Source organism: Malurus melanocephalus, unplaced genomic scaffold, assembly GCF_030028575.1.
Source record: "Malurus melanocephalus ecotype Western Australia unplaced genomic scaffold, MMel_1.1 scaffold_218, whole genome shotgun sequence".
In the NCBI taxonomy this organism is placed as follows: Eukaryota; Metazoa; Chordata; class Aves; order Passeriformes; family Maluridae; genus Malurus; species Malurus melanocephalus.
Window position 1 is genome coordinate 300,554 of NW_026623450.1, and position 13,860 is coordinate 314,413.

The window sequence follows — 13,860 nt, forward strand, 5'->3', positions numbered from 1 at the left end:
TTTTTTTTTTTTTTTTTATAAACTTGTTTTCTCAATCAATCATCAGTTTATACTGAATATATTGAGGCAGGAGTGCCGGTAAGAACGGCTGTGCACAAACAGGAATGGATATTTAAGGAGTTCAGAACCACTGACAGTTGGTCTKTACAACCTATGTTTTATTTATGTCTGCACTGTGCTGTCTTGGCAGCATTTGATTTAGTCCTGGGATGAAACCCCTGCCTGTTTGCAAACATGGACGGCTTCACACATGCCTCTGATATTAAATAAGTGATTCACACAATGCAAGGAAACATACATTTTAAGAAAACTACCCAGATGCACCAGCTACAGGAGGTGTTGAAGTGTCTCAAAAGACTGAGAATTACAATCTTATTAAAGAATATGMAGACCAGGAGGTGCCAGTCGGGTACCAAACAAGTAAATGCCAAACATGCGGTTGAGCCATATTCAGCCATATTCAGCACCAGGTTAGCCTCCAGTCCATGAATTTTCATCTGATAATGGACTTTGTGCCTGGCTTTTGGCAGTCTGTGTAGAGGACTTTGCCAAAGGCCAGTGCCCTCCTCAGCACCCCAGTGACCCCACAGCAGCAGCCTACAGACAGTTTCACCCAGGTGAAGCTTTCCAACATTGTAGTGACATCCACAGTTGGACTCGATGATCTTGGGGGTCCCTTCCAGCTCAGGATATGCCATGATTATGGGATTCAGTGATTCTGTGATTCAYATCAGTGAGGTCTGTGCCCGAGGGGATTTTTCAGATGAGGTTTCAAGCGGCATGACTGGATCCTGTGCTGTATTAAACTGCTGGTAAGAGAGGTTTGTCTGTCCCTACCCCCACTGGAAGCMGGCTCAGCCCCAGCTCGTGAGTTGTCCTGTCTGTAGCTCGCTGAAAGGGTGGGATAATCCTACTGAAGCCCTTGGTGGGCTGCCCGTTTCCTCCCCTTCCGACTCGCTTGCTTCCAAAACAAATTCCTGTTGCAAAAACTCGGGTCCTTTCAACTCCACATTCCTGCATGTAACACAAACCCTTTGAAAAGGAGGTGAACTGGTACAACTCAGTGAACTCGAAAAGAAAAGGATCCCAAATAAGTGTTGGAAATGATTGGAAACAAATATCTCATAAAACAACATGTTTCTGAGTGTTTCCGAAGCAGTTTGCAATGGTCTGTTTTCAAAAGCATGGAGACTTACCGTGGGCAGGCAATGGAAGTGTGGTAGTCAAGGCCAGCACCATTCCCTTTTTCATAGCCAGAGCTCCAGGGATGGCTGCCTGCAAGAAGAGGGGATTGTGTGAAGGTGCTGCCACTGTCCATTCCACCAACAACAAGAAACCCACCCCTGAAGCCTCTACCTATAGCCCCAGGAMTGAACCCTCAGACCCTTCTGCAGCAGGGACTTTCTGGATTCATTTGTTTGGGTTTGAAGAGGAAGACATGCACAAGCAGGGAGAGGGTCTGGCTCCCACAAATTCAAATTTACAGCTTCAGGAAGATAGTTTCTTTGCAACCCCTTTCCACAGTTTTCTTCTTCCTGTTATCTCTGCAGAAGGCTGAGCATCTTTAAAACTGCATAAGCTTCCCTTAGGGAGAGTATTTTTCAGATCCCTTCTCAGCCCAAGTTGGAACAGGGACATCAAAGGCAAGGCAAATATGGTCCCCTGTTAACTTGGATCCATTTGGAGCTGGTCTGGGCAGCTCCTGCTTGCCACGATGCTCACAGTCTTTCGAAATATTTACTTATCTGACCGACAAGAGAGTTCTTTAATAAGTTATGATGTCTGCAGTTTTGTGTAAACAATTTACAGTGCTGTGATTGATGCTGGACGCTGTTTGGAGAGAGGCAAGACGGATTGTATATACTGGGCTCCAGTTTGGAGAGTTCAGGGCTGGGCAGTATTCTACCTAATAAATAACAATAGTTAAACACTGGGACTCACAAAGCCGCACAAACAGGGCTGAATTAAACCAAAGCTGCTTTGAGCAGACCTTGGCCATGCAAACATCTGAGACCTTTGCAGGGGTGCCTGTTGCAGCAGCCACAGTGCCTGGTTCTGCTTTTGCCCCGTGCCTCGGTTCTCCACAACCCTCCAGCACTTACTGTGCAGAAAGAAACAGCTGATTGTGTGGGTAGGACAGCCAGAACAGATGTGGGGCACCACACTTGGAGCTGCTTCTCCAAATCTAGGAGGGTGAAAGTTGGGAAGTGAGTATCACCATGTGCAGAAGGCAGCCCTGGTCCTTGCAAGAGCACAGTGAAATAAGTGARCTTGCTTCTTTTGGCACATTGTCAGGTCATGCTACACAGCTGGGTTCCTCACTCTTGCATTTTTCAGGGCCTGACATCAGGTCCCTGGGGGCTTCCAGGAGGAGATGGGATTTATTTATTATTCTGCTGCAGTGCTTTGGGTCACAAGGCCAAAGTCCCTTTTGTGGGTGAACACCTTTCACTACAGGTGTGTACAATCATGAGGAAATAGGTGAAATCATGAGGAAATTGGTGAAAGAGGTATTCCCACCTCCAGTAGAGTGACACAGGAGTGTGATTGCTGAGGGTTAGGGGTGTGTGCAGCCCAGCTGGTGAGACGTGGCCACAGGCAAGCACAAGCCTTCGTGAGACACCAGAACAGAAAAGAGAGGGCCTGGACTAATCTCAAACTGAGGAGAAGTCAGAGTCTTCCATTCAGTTCAAACTGGAAGCAAGTTCTTTCACTTCTGATCCATTGAATTGTTTCATTTCTGGAATAAAGCAAACTGGACACATCTGAAACAACAGTTTCAGGACCATGCRGTTCCCTAAAATTTTCTGTAATTTGACTTTCTGACCTGGTTGTGGACAAAAGTATGACTCTCAGAAGATTTCCTGAAATGGAACTGCCAGACCCAGTGGCCATGCAAGAACTACCACTGAAAGTGAAAAGTTTGGAAGGAGAGGAAGAAAAATCCCTTTATAGCTACCAAGTTGCTTTTCAGATTGACTGGTCCAGGCAAAATTTTTTTTAAAACCCTTTATTCTGGAAGTACTATTTCAGACACATTCACTGCCAAAGGTCAACTCCAGGTGCTGTGAGCAAATAATGGCAGGAAATTAAAATGAGGAAATTAACCCTAAAACCGATGCAAGATGTCTGGGTGGATGAGAACTGGAGAAAGGCTCTATGTACCCATGCAGAGAAAAATGTGCTTCCTCTGAGCAAAGAAAAGTAATGAAGTATTGATTTGAAATGATTGAACTGTGATACTTCATCCATGTTGCTGACCATGGCCTTGTCTAATGGAGAGAAAAGTACAAGGAGATCTTTCCCATTCAGGATGGAAAAAGGAAAAGGATGTCTGARGCACATGTTCCACATATTGTATTCACCGTGGGAGGAAAGTAATGCTCAATGCCCTCCTGATGTTCAAAATTGTTCTTGCAATCATCTTCAGCCGAGAAAGGGCTGATTGATCTCCCAGCTTCACCACGAGTGTTCGCTCTAAAAAGGCAATATATTTTCATTTAGTCTGTTAAAGTCTGCACTCAGAACAAGAAGGAGCTCAAGCAAAATTCAGCCTGCCTCTTGCTCCCAAGGGACATTCTGAAGACTCCCTGCACTTAGCAAAGCAACTGAAGGTTTTGGGGGGCCCTAAGGGACAGCAGGATGATGGCACCATTCTCGGTCTCCTTGGAGATATGTCTTGATATAATTAATGACAAAGAGCTGGGGCAAGAATAAAAATGATTCAGAGAAGCTTTGGTATTTCTCCCCAGTTCAGCTCTATGATTAAACCCACACACACCCTCAAATGAGGAGATGAGCCTCAATTATAGCTGAGGAGCAGCATAATGAATTATCTTCTTYGCACCTACTTTAGCTGGTGAGTAATTCAATTTCCAACCGAATCCATGTTGACTATGAGGATTTAGCCAATAATTGATTCATAAAAGTTCTGGAAGAAAGTGGAATTAGAAACGCAGAAGGGCTGTAGCTGTCCTCCACTTAAACATTGCTAATCTAGTGCAAACTTTTTAACAGATAACATTAATGCTACCAACACTTCGGTGTAAATCCATCTTTAACTAAATTCAAATACAAAGAAAATGGTCTGCTAAATGAAGAATATGAATCCTCTCTTTCACATACAATATAAAAATATTTTTATTTGAGATCATGAGCCCTCCTTAGATTWGCAGACTCCAGCCAAACAGTACATAATATATTGAGTGTTTTATGTATCTGTAGGATCTTTTGCTCYGAAAATTCCCAGAACTGCAGGTTATGAAGTTATAGTTTAAATACTATTGAAAAATAGCAGTAGCCTCAGGTTCCTCTTGCCCCCCAGCTGAGCTGTGGAGGAATTGGCATTGCTGTGGCATTGCTCAGCCAYGGTATGTGGGTACCAGTAGGAAGAGACGCCTCTCAGAGCAGTTTTTCTGCATCCAGGGAAAGAACCTATTCCTGGAAGTTACAGGATTGTTGAGTTCCWGGGGCAAAAACAATATAACTTCTGAAACTGTGCCCTGTGACTCTGGGAGCTGCTGGAACAATTTGAGGGCTGGGTCCATAKGTCCTGTGGAGCAGGAATTGGCTTTCAGAGCTGCAGGATCTTCAGCAGGATCTGGCAGAAGGAGGTGCTGGCCCACAGCACTGTGCTCAAGCAGCAAACCAGTTTAATTAAAATTTTTAAATAGTGTTCGGGGTCAATTTTGTACAGCAATTTATAAAGAGCTCAAGGATGTTATTGTTTAAATAAATATTTAAGGGAGATCCCTCTGAGTTTAAACACAGTGGACTGCAGCCTGTGAAAASCAGCAGCATTTGATTACTCATATGCAAGAGGCCAAAACAATCCCTGATGAGCAAAGGCATCAGAGGTGCACAACAGAATTCAGTTTGATTCTCCTTCTCTGAGGTGAGTTATTGAAAACACAATTTCTGCCTAGTGCTAATGTGTAGCAGGGGTACAAACCCTGGCAGTCCTAGCCAGGGSATGCACAGTGCAAAAAAGCCACTCTGCAAGCCCTGCTGGCATTTTGGCTGAGGAGGTGGCTGGGGATGGAAGTGCAGGGTGTAACTGCACAGGTTGCTGTACCCAACGTGCAGCTGAGGAGAAGGGGAAAAGGTGGGTGGTCGTGCATGACCTATCCCATGTGGACTTCAGTGCCTGATGGACGCACAAACACAGACCTGATGGCAGAAGGCTGCACATTGCAGAGTGGGCTCACTTTACAACCCTTCTTGATAGGGTTGAGGGTCAGGGATGGCAACTGGTGAGGGTTTTTTTGTGTGGGGGCTACAGAGCTGGAGCCACCTTCTGTGGTGGGATACATGGAGCTGCTCTCTGCCCTCCAAAAAGACAACAACAGCATGAATATTCATCTGGTAGTAGCAGAAAATAAGAGAAAAAAAGAGAAGTTTTCTGCTGAGGGGCAAGGTATCTAAATGAAAGTGAAAAGATACTAAAAGGCCATATGCAGCTAGAGTGTTCAGTGAGTTTGAGGCTGTCAGGGACCTCTGTATGCCATAAGTCTCATAAGTCTCCGGACTCGAACTGTGGGATTCACAAGGGTGTTATAARTGAATTGATACAAAAAGGACATGGGGGAGTCACAACACTTGTCTCACTGTGGGAAAACTGAATTTGTGTGTGGCTGGAGTTTTCCCAAATTCAACAGTGCAAAAGGCTGAAATGCTCCTCTTCCTCACCCTGTGCTAGCCTCCTTCTTGTGGAAAAGGCAAGGCCTTTCCCTTTTCAGAAATTAGTATTTYTTTCCTGATATGACTGTGTATTCACTCCCCTTCTGCATTTGAGTTGCAAGACAATAGAACACAAAATAAGTCACTTTTCCCAACTGTCCCTGAAATTGGAGGATTCTGAAAAGGTCACACAGCCCAAGTGACATGTGTTTCATGGATTCATCTAAAGGCATGGYAAATCCACTATATTAAGCAGGACCCGATTTATATAGGAGAACACTGTTTGGATTACCAGGATGGTCACTGTAAGGATATTCAGACGGGGCTATGCCTTGGTAGGAGAAAAAATCCCTACATCCATTCATAAGCAATTTTCTCTAATATTTCACCTTAACCCACATCACTGGACAGCAGAAAAACATGAAGGCATATTTGTATCTGAAGGGCAATTGCAGAAAATTAGCAACTTTCTCTCATGTCTGGGATCAATTTGATTCTCTCATGTCATTCTCTCAGGATCTGGAGACCTYAATGTCACTATGCAATTACATTCAGAAATCCACTGTCCAATTGCATTCTGGCATGGATCAGGACAGAAGACCTGGCCCGCACAATCTATGGAAAGATGGGGTGCTGCAAAGTAAAAACTGATAATTTGGGAAAAAAAATGAGACAAAACAATTCATGATTCATGACTAATTGGAAACAAATGAGTAATCATATTACACAAAAGCCCCATTTTGTTCATTGAATTAATTGCATGTACTTTAGTTTGCAGCAGAGGCAAAGTCCCAAGGCACAGTGTTGTGACTGTTGAGGTTGTCATGCTGTACCCACTGCTTTAACTCAGACCAAAACTGTASGAAGAGCATGGGATTCTCTGAGTGGAGTCTGAGCCTCAAGCGGGTCAAACAATTCATCAAGCAGTCATTTGGCTGGCCTGGTTGTGTTAGCACTCGTGAGGTGACCTGACTCTTTCCCCGGGCTGTGTGCAGTGCAAGGAGCCGGCTGGACCAGCTGGGGTGGCAGATGAGAAGGCAGCAGCTCTTTCAGATCTGCTTATGCACAGAAACCTTATKCACAGACCTGACTGCTTCGTTCATGATGTTGCTCCCTGCTTGARATCATCAAAGTTTTAACAGCAACACCCTCCTGGATTTATTTATTTTGTGACAACTTCCACAAGGACATCCCCAGTAAGTATCTCTGGTCCTTCAAGTGTCAGTCTTCTACTCCACTCATTCACACTCATTCAGCATCAGACTTCAGGGATGCCCATTGACTCTTGACCCTTGGAGCAGAAGCCCATAAGTATCCACCACTCCTTTTCCTTTTCTGTTCCAGTTTTCCTGCAAATCCCTGCTTGAAACTCGGGATTGTGACATCCTTGACTGAGGGGAGGCTGTTGGTGTGCAGCAAGCACTGCCTGCTGCACTGACCAACACTGTCTCAGCCCTCGTTCCTCTCTCAGCAGCAGTCTGAGCAGCTCTGACCTTCTCACACTGGTTTGACAGCTCCTGTCCTTCTGATCTTTGTTCCTACACAGTCTCACAGGGCTGAGTCCCGTGTGTGCATGGGGTTCCCAGGAGATGATGAAGATGATGAAACCTCACTGCCTGTCTCTGTGGAAGGAGGGGCTCTCCAGGTTGCTGCATAGTCTACAGTCATGAAAGAAGTGAAAGGACCCAACCATCTTTCCCTGCCACACCAGCAGGAGTGGAAACAAGCAGGCTGCAGCTCCCTACCTTTGGATGTGGAAATCACGTTAAGTAGCACAATGAACACTGAGATTTCWCCATCTGTCTCCAATGTTGCATATGCATGGCATATAAAAATAGGCTATAAGAATACTGTTATGACTGAAAAAATCCATGAGGCAAGAGATGCCAGAATTAGGCCTCCTTTGTGCTATGTRTGATGGTACAATTGTTAATTAGATGAACACACAGGATTTTACYAGAGGTCTCAGCTTTATCCCATGGTACAGGATGGAATGTTTTCACTGGATAGGTTATGGAGAATTTGTTTTTTTCCTTTAGAGTTCAGTGTAGTCCAGGCTTTGTTTTCTTCCCAAGTTCTCAATAAAAATTATTGATTTTCCCCAAACTGGGAATTAAATTACACACCTCCCTGTAGTATCTGGATTCTTCACAAGTGTCCCTGAGCTCTAGTCCCACTTTCAAGGGTGGTGGCCCTTCAGCCATTTGAACACAGTGGAAACAGAGACAGGCATGTGAGCAACAGCTGACTGCACCAGGCACCAGTTTGTGAAGATATTGGTCACTCATCCCAGCTGTCCCCAGAGGGTGACAAACAGACATGGACTGAGCAGGAGTGTTCAGCACCAGGCACACTGGGCATGCTCGAGGCAGAGCTCCTACCCCCTCCCATCCCAGCCACAGAGATTCTGGAGCAGGGTCTTATGGCACAAGYGACAGAGGAGCACCCCACAGCCCCTGCAGATGGGGGAGAGCCTCAGCAAGACCTGGCACAGAAAACCCTTCAGGGAGAGTGGGACTGAAGCCAATTGTGGGAGGTAGTACTCATATTCTCTAAAAGGATGGGGCAGCTGAGGTTTTGTGTCAGGCTCTGGCATGTCCAGACTCTCCCTGTGGCTCTCACCTTGCAGCACACGTTCCTGACCTGCTCCCAAGCCCCCTGACCCCTCACTTGTACCATGTGCTCCCCATCCCAGTCCCATKCAACCCTCCAGATTTATCATCCAARTACCARACCTTTGCTTGGCCCAGCATCCCCMGGKYCCYKKYTGCCAYCTGGCTGTGCCAGGAAAGGATCAGAGTGTGTGGTTCCCTGCCTTTCCACTGGCCATCGACCCTGCCCTGAGCAGCATTACATGAGGAGCCCATCRTCATTCTGCTCCTCGAGCTGGGGTTGGCTCTTGGACTGCAGAGAGAGCACAGGGGACCTGCAGTGCTGTGGGGAAGCAGCAGGATCTGCAGGAACTGGGTGGCTCTGACTGCTTGCACAGGAGCATTGGGGTCAGCACTGCGAGCTGCTGGGATGCTGGGCTGAGCTCGCTCATGTGGGAAGGAATCTCAGCAGATTTTGACTGCTCAGCCTTAGCACATCCCTAAGAAATTGCTATTTTCTCCCTTCAAAGGCTATCACTAAGCCAAATTGGAGGAGATTTACAAAGTTTAAAAAAAAAATCACATTCCTAACAGAAAGCTGCCAAATTTCAGATCTCAACTCCAGAGCACAGAGGGATAAGAACTATCCAAAGAAAGGATCACCAGGTTCCCCCCTCCTGTTTCTTCCTTTCTTTTTTTTCCAGTTGGACARCAATTCCTTTTTCCCTATGCTCATTCTTGGAATGGACAAAACAGGCTGGACAGTTCTGGCTGAAATCTTCCAGAAAGAGAACTCAGCCCCAGGCAGACACTCAAGTTGGAAGAACTCAGTCTAAACTATTCAAGTCTGACAAAGTTATAAGCAACAGTGCAGGCGGTCCTARAGCAGGACAGAGATGAGTAACCTTTATCACAGGAGCTGCACGCGATCCCACCTCTGACGCACCCTGAGTTATAATAGCTGATGATGCTGCTCCATTCAGGTGCATCTGATCACAATTCACACATGTCACCAGGAAAAAAAGCTTTCACTCAGTCATCCCACTGAGCCTGCCCACATCCCTTCCTACTCGAACAGCTCTTTCCATCTAACAACTGATCACACAGAAAAACACGGCTCCCTCGCCTCCAGTATCTGAGAGCTGTATATGTGAGCTTCGGCTTCTCGGATAAAGGCAGCTGATGCTAAAATGGGATTGCTCTCTGAACTAATGTATTCAAAATTAATAAAAGAAATAAAGCAACACACTCCTCTGGCATGTTCCCATGCATATTTTCCATAAAAGTTAATTTTTCCACAAGAACAAGTTGTGAGTTTGTGGGGGTTTTGCACTGAATCTTGATACGGAGCTTAGAATTCTTGGCACTGCTTAGGACGTTAAAATGACATCAGCTCCACTTTCTATATTGGAATTTTATAGTTCCTGCCTGACCGCATTTCTTTGTTTTGCACATATTCTCTCTCCTCTGAGCTGCCTCTCTGCCACAGTATGCTCGGAGAATCAGGAAAAGCAGTGTGTTTGTAYTCCTTATAGCTCTGCTTGTCCCTCCCTGTGCCGGGCACCCCAGTGATAAAGCTGCATTTCTCCCCCAGGACAAAGCAGCACTGTTGGCTCAAGGGACGAGGGCACCTTCTCCAGTGGAAAAGCTTTCCCACAGTGTGGCAGCTCCGTGCTGAGAGGACCTGGAATGCTTAGTGGGGTCCTCCTCTTTGCTCTGGCCGAGCAGCAGTGGAGTGCATGCTGCCATGTGGAGTGGGACAGCAGGGACAGGGAAGGCCAGTGACYGCAGACAGGACAGTGTGAAACCACCCAGGGAAGGGAAAAARGAATGGAAAGCAGGGGAAGGAGAARGGGAACATCGAGGTGGGAGAAAAGGCTTTCTCCAGCACTGGAGCAGCATTTGTTCATGCTACCCTGATGGAGGGAGAGTGTAAGAGSCCCCCAAAACACTGTCTATAATCACACTGTCCCATGCCTTGGGCAAGGGAGGGGCGGGATTTTTTTTTAAATTAAGCAAAGATATGAGTAACAGTGTTTCCACACTCCCCAGCAGTGCCACTCTCTCTGAACACCGAGGTGCAGGAGAGCCGATGTGGTGCTCGGGATCCCCTGTGAAACACAGCACAGGGCTGCGAGAGTTAACAGACTCTGGCACTGGGAGTACAGTTCCACGGGCATTAGCACAGACATCACGCTTGTTTCCTGGATTTCAAATAAAATAAGGACTCAAGGAAAGATGATGCTTTTCTACATCCCCTGTGACTTGGAAAGCACAGTAAGAGCAAATAAAGGCAGTTAATTATCTGGCACGCCGCATCCAAACATTCCTGAAAGCACGGTTCCGCCGTTACWGTAAGAGTCACGCCGGAGCAGCATTAGCATACAGTCTGTAAACAGACTCAGTGCCATCCTCCAGCACAGCCCCAGCCTCCCAAATGGGATTAGAGCAGCTGGACAAACCCRGGAGGGGGGATACCTGACAGTTAACAAAATGCCAGTTTTGCTTTAATTTGGCTACATCGCAGCAGTACCTGGCTTTGCTGTTTCCTACATGCTCAGCTTCTCCAATGTGTGATGGAGAATCACTGCTGCTTGCTTCTCTGTGCAAGATTTATCATTTCATCATTTCACTGTCGTGTGGAAATAGCCAGAAGACCAGTCTAACATTTAAAGATTGTGAAGCCATTTGCCAAACACTCCTTGCTCTATAACAGCAACACTTTCACAATTGCATTTGCAAGAGCATTTTTGCAATCATGTTCAAAAGCTCCTTTACAAGCACATGCAGCCATATACAGAATGCAGAAAATCTTTACCTTGCTTGCCCAGAGGAGAGAGCCTGGTTTCCTCTCATGGATCAAAAGTAGGATGAAAAACAAACCCGAGAAAGACCCTTGAACAGACTCATCTGCTGAGAGTTGTTTAAATCCCAAGCCTGYTCCTGCTCGCAGCTCTAAGTTTGTGCTCTGAATAGAGGCTGTGTTATTTTAACCACAGGATTTCTAGTCGTGGGGGAGGAGAGATGGATTAGGTACGTTTGCAATCTAATGCTTCACATTTACCTCAACTGAAATGAACTACTTTTAGCCTGATGTAAATAAGTACAGCTAAGATATAGATTTCAAGAGCCCRCTAACCAATTATGCTTAAACTAACACGTTAAATAACTGTGGAAAATTCCAGAGGAATAAGATAACATACTTTGGTGCTCTTTCCTAAATAAAAGGCATGTGTGGAATTTCATGCTAGATATTATGACAAGTGAGGGGCAGCAGATGAACTCTACAAGCTAACCTATGCAAGGTGCTGCACCTCATAAAACAATATTCCTAACACCTGTTAGCATGGATTTCAGCAGGCATCCCAGAAATTCGTGTTTTCATGGCTTGTAAAAAATACAGATATGAGGGATTTGAATCTAATATTTCAAAAGAGCAAGTAAAGCTCTCTAAGTTAATAATGCAYGATTTTAAAAGGTCACGGGGTCTGTGGTTCTGCGGGAGCACAGACATTAACCTACTGAACTAGTGGCCACATCCAACAGGGATGTAAGCTGGATACCCTCCCTGCAGCTCATGGATTGCTGCAGACAGTGCTAAGTGCAGGCAAAATAYTGTGCCTAGGACAAGTGTTTGTGGTTTTGTTGTTTAACCCAGCTCAAACTCTGCCTTCCTTTCCTGCTTTRTGGTACTTTTGTGCCACAGCTGATGTGGTTGCAAAGCACAGCTACAGCCCAGGCTCCCATGGCCATTTCACAGTCACCTCACAGCTGATGGCAAAGAGATTTCCTCACTTTCTGAGACCCATGATTTGTAAATAAAACACATTCTTAAACTTTGGGATGAACTGAGAAAAAGAATTTGAATGCAAAGCACTAGAGGCCAGTGGACGAATTCCAATTTGTCTTTGACAGCAGAGGCTTCAGGAACACAAGTTTAATTCCATTTTGGATAAAACCTGGCTCTATAAATAACATTATCTTRCACTTACATAACGCTCTTCATCCCAAAGCGCTGCCGGGTGCTTTGCAGATGTAATCATCCTTYCTGAAAAACGCGGGCAGCCCTCCCGCCCTGCCCGGGAGGATCGGGGCTGTGCCGGGCGGGAGGAAGGCAGCAGAGCATCCCGCAGCAGCCCGGCTGCCTCCTGTCCCTCGGCAGGGGCTGGGGTGGCACAGACAGTGCCCGGCCCGTGGGGACTCATCTGGCAGGGTCACAGTGTCGCCCTGCTGAGCAGCTCTGTGCCTTTATCATCCAGCGGCGATGCAGAGCCGGACACCCAGCTCAGCCCGCGGGTGTCCCAAGGGGCTGGGGCACCGCCAGAGATGCCAGCCTGCTTCCCAGAGCTTAGGCTGAGCTCTCYGAGCTCCCCACAATGATTGGCTCAGCCTGGCTGCCCTGAGCTTGGGGTTTTGTGGGGGAAATTGGTAACCTGTTGTGGTTTAGCCCCGACTCACAGCTAAGAACCAARCAGCTGCACTCTCCCTGCCCCCAGCCTCCCCAGAGGGATGGGGAGAAGGATTGGAAAAGGGCAAATCTGTGGATTGAGGTAAGGCCAGTCTAATACCTGAAATAAATTTTTCATTTGAAAAGTAGTAATACTAGGGAAAAAGGCATGATACAATTGCTCACCGCCTGTGGTGATAGACCCCTGTCAGCCAACTCTCTGCAGTTCATAGACTGAGAATGAYATCCTTTGGTATGAAACARCCCTTTGGYYAGTTTGGGTCAGCTGTCCCAGCTATGATTCCCCCCAGCTTCTCGTACATGAGAAAGGGAAAAGTCCTTGACTTGGTGCAAGCACTGCTCAGGAACTGCTCTTACACCAGTGTGTTATCAACATTTTTCACATACTAAATCCAGAACACAGCACTGAACCCTCYATCAGGAAGAAAATTAACTYTATCCCAGCTGAAGCTAGGAYGGATCCCAARCATYTGTGCCACAGGCAGAGATGTGCACCTGAGCGAGACACAAAATGTCCCCACACCTCCTGTCAGCTTACCTCTGGATCRTGAACCAACTTCTCCTTCCACCACTGGAGCAGCTCACTCCACCCAAGCTGGCTTTCCTTGGCTGCAATTGTCATAACATCAAATTTGCTGCAGGCTCCACCTCACCCTTGCATGAGACTCCACGAGGAAAGCAGGCGTGAGAAACGCTCACAGGGCAGGGAGGAAACTCCAGCTGGAAGAGCCCAGGGGCCTGAGTTTGTCAGGGACCAGACCTGTGCACTAACACCACAGTCTGCCAGAGAGGGCTCCTCTTGTGGTCCCTGTTGCACCTGGAATGGAGAGTTTGTGTGYACAAAGGAAGTTTCTGTGCTGCAGATGGGTGTATTTTTTATTTTTGCTTAGCTGGTTCAATAGGAAACAGCAGGAGGAAGAGAGGCCAGCAGACTTTGCTCTGCAGGTTGACCTGAAAAGAGTCCATTTTTCCAGAGAAACTAAAAACAAAGAAGTGGGTAGAGGAGAAAGCAAAAATATTTTTGAATTAAGTGAAAGCTTTTGATCGTAATGCATGGTTTGGTTTTTCTAGCTTATCTCTTAGGTCAGCCTATGCTCAATTTACCAAGAAACAGCACTTTAA

General features: G+C 46.4%; 1 protein-coding gene across 1 annotated transcript in view; it reads right to left on the reverse strand.

Annotated features, from left to right (window-relative positions):
• Positions 1 to 1,219, reverse strand: part of JCAD (junctional cadherin 5 associated) — a 51,925-nt gene extending 50,706 nt beyond the window's left edge. Inside the window, exon 1 of the mRNA XM_057374180.1 lies at positions 1,197 to 1,219. The gene's annotated coding sequence lies outside the window, so the exon portion shown is untranslated. The remainder of the gene's footprint in view (positions 1 to 1,196) is intronic.
• Between the last annotated feature and the right edge of the window lie 12,641 nt (positions 1,220 to 13,860).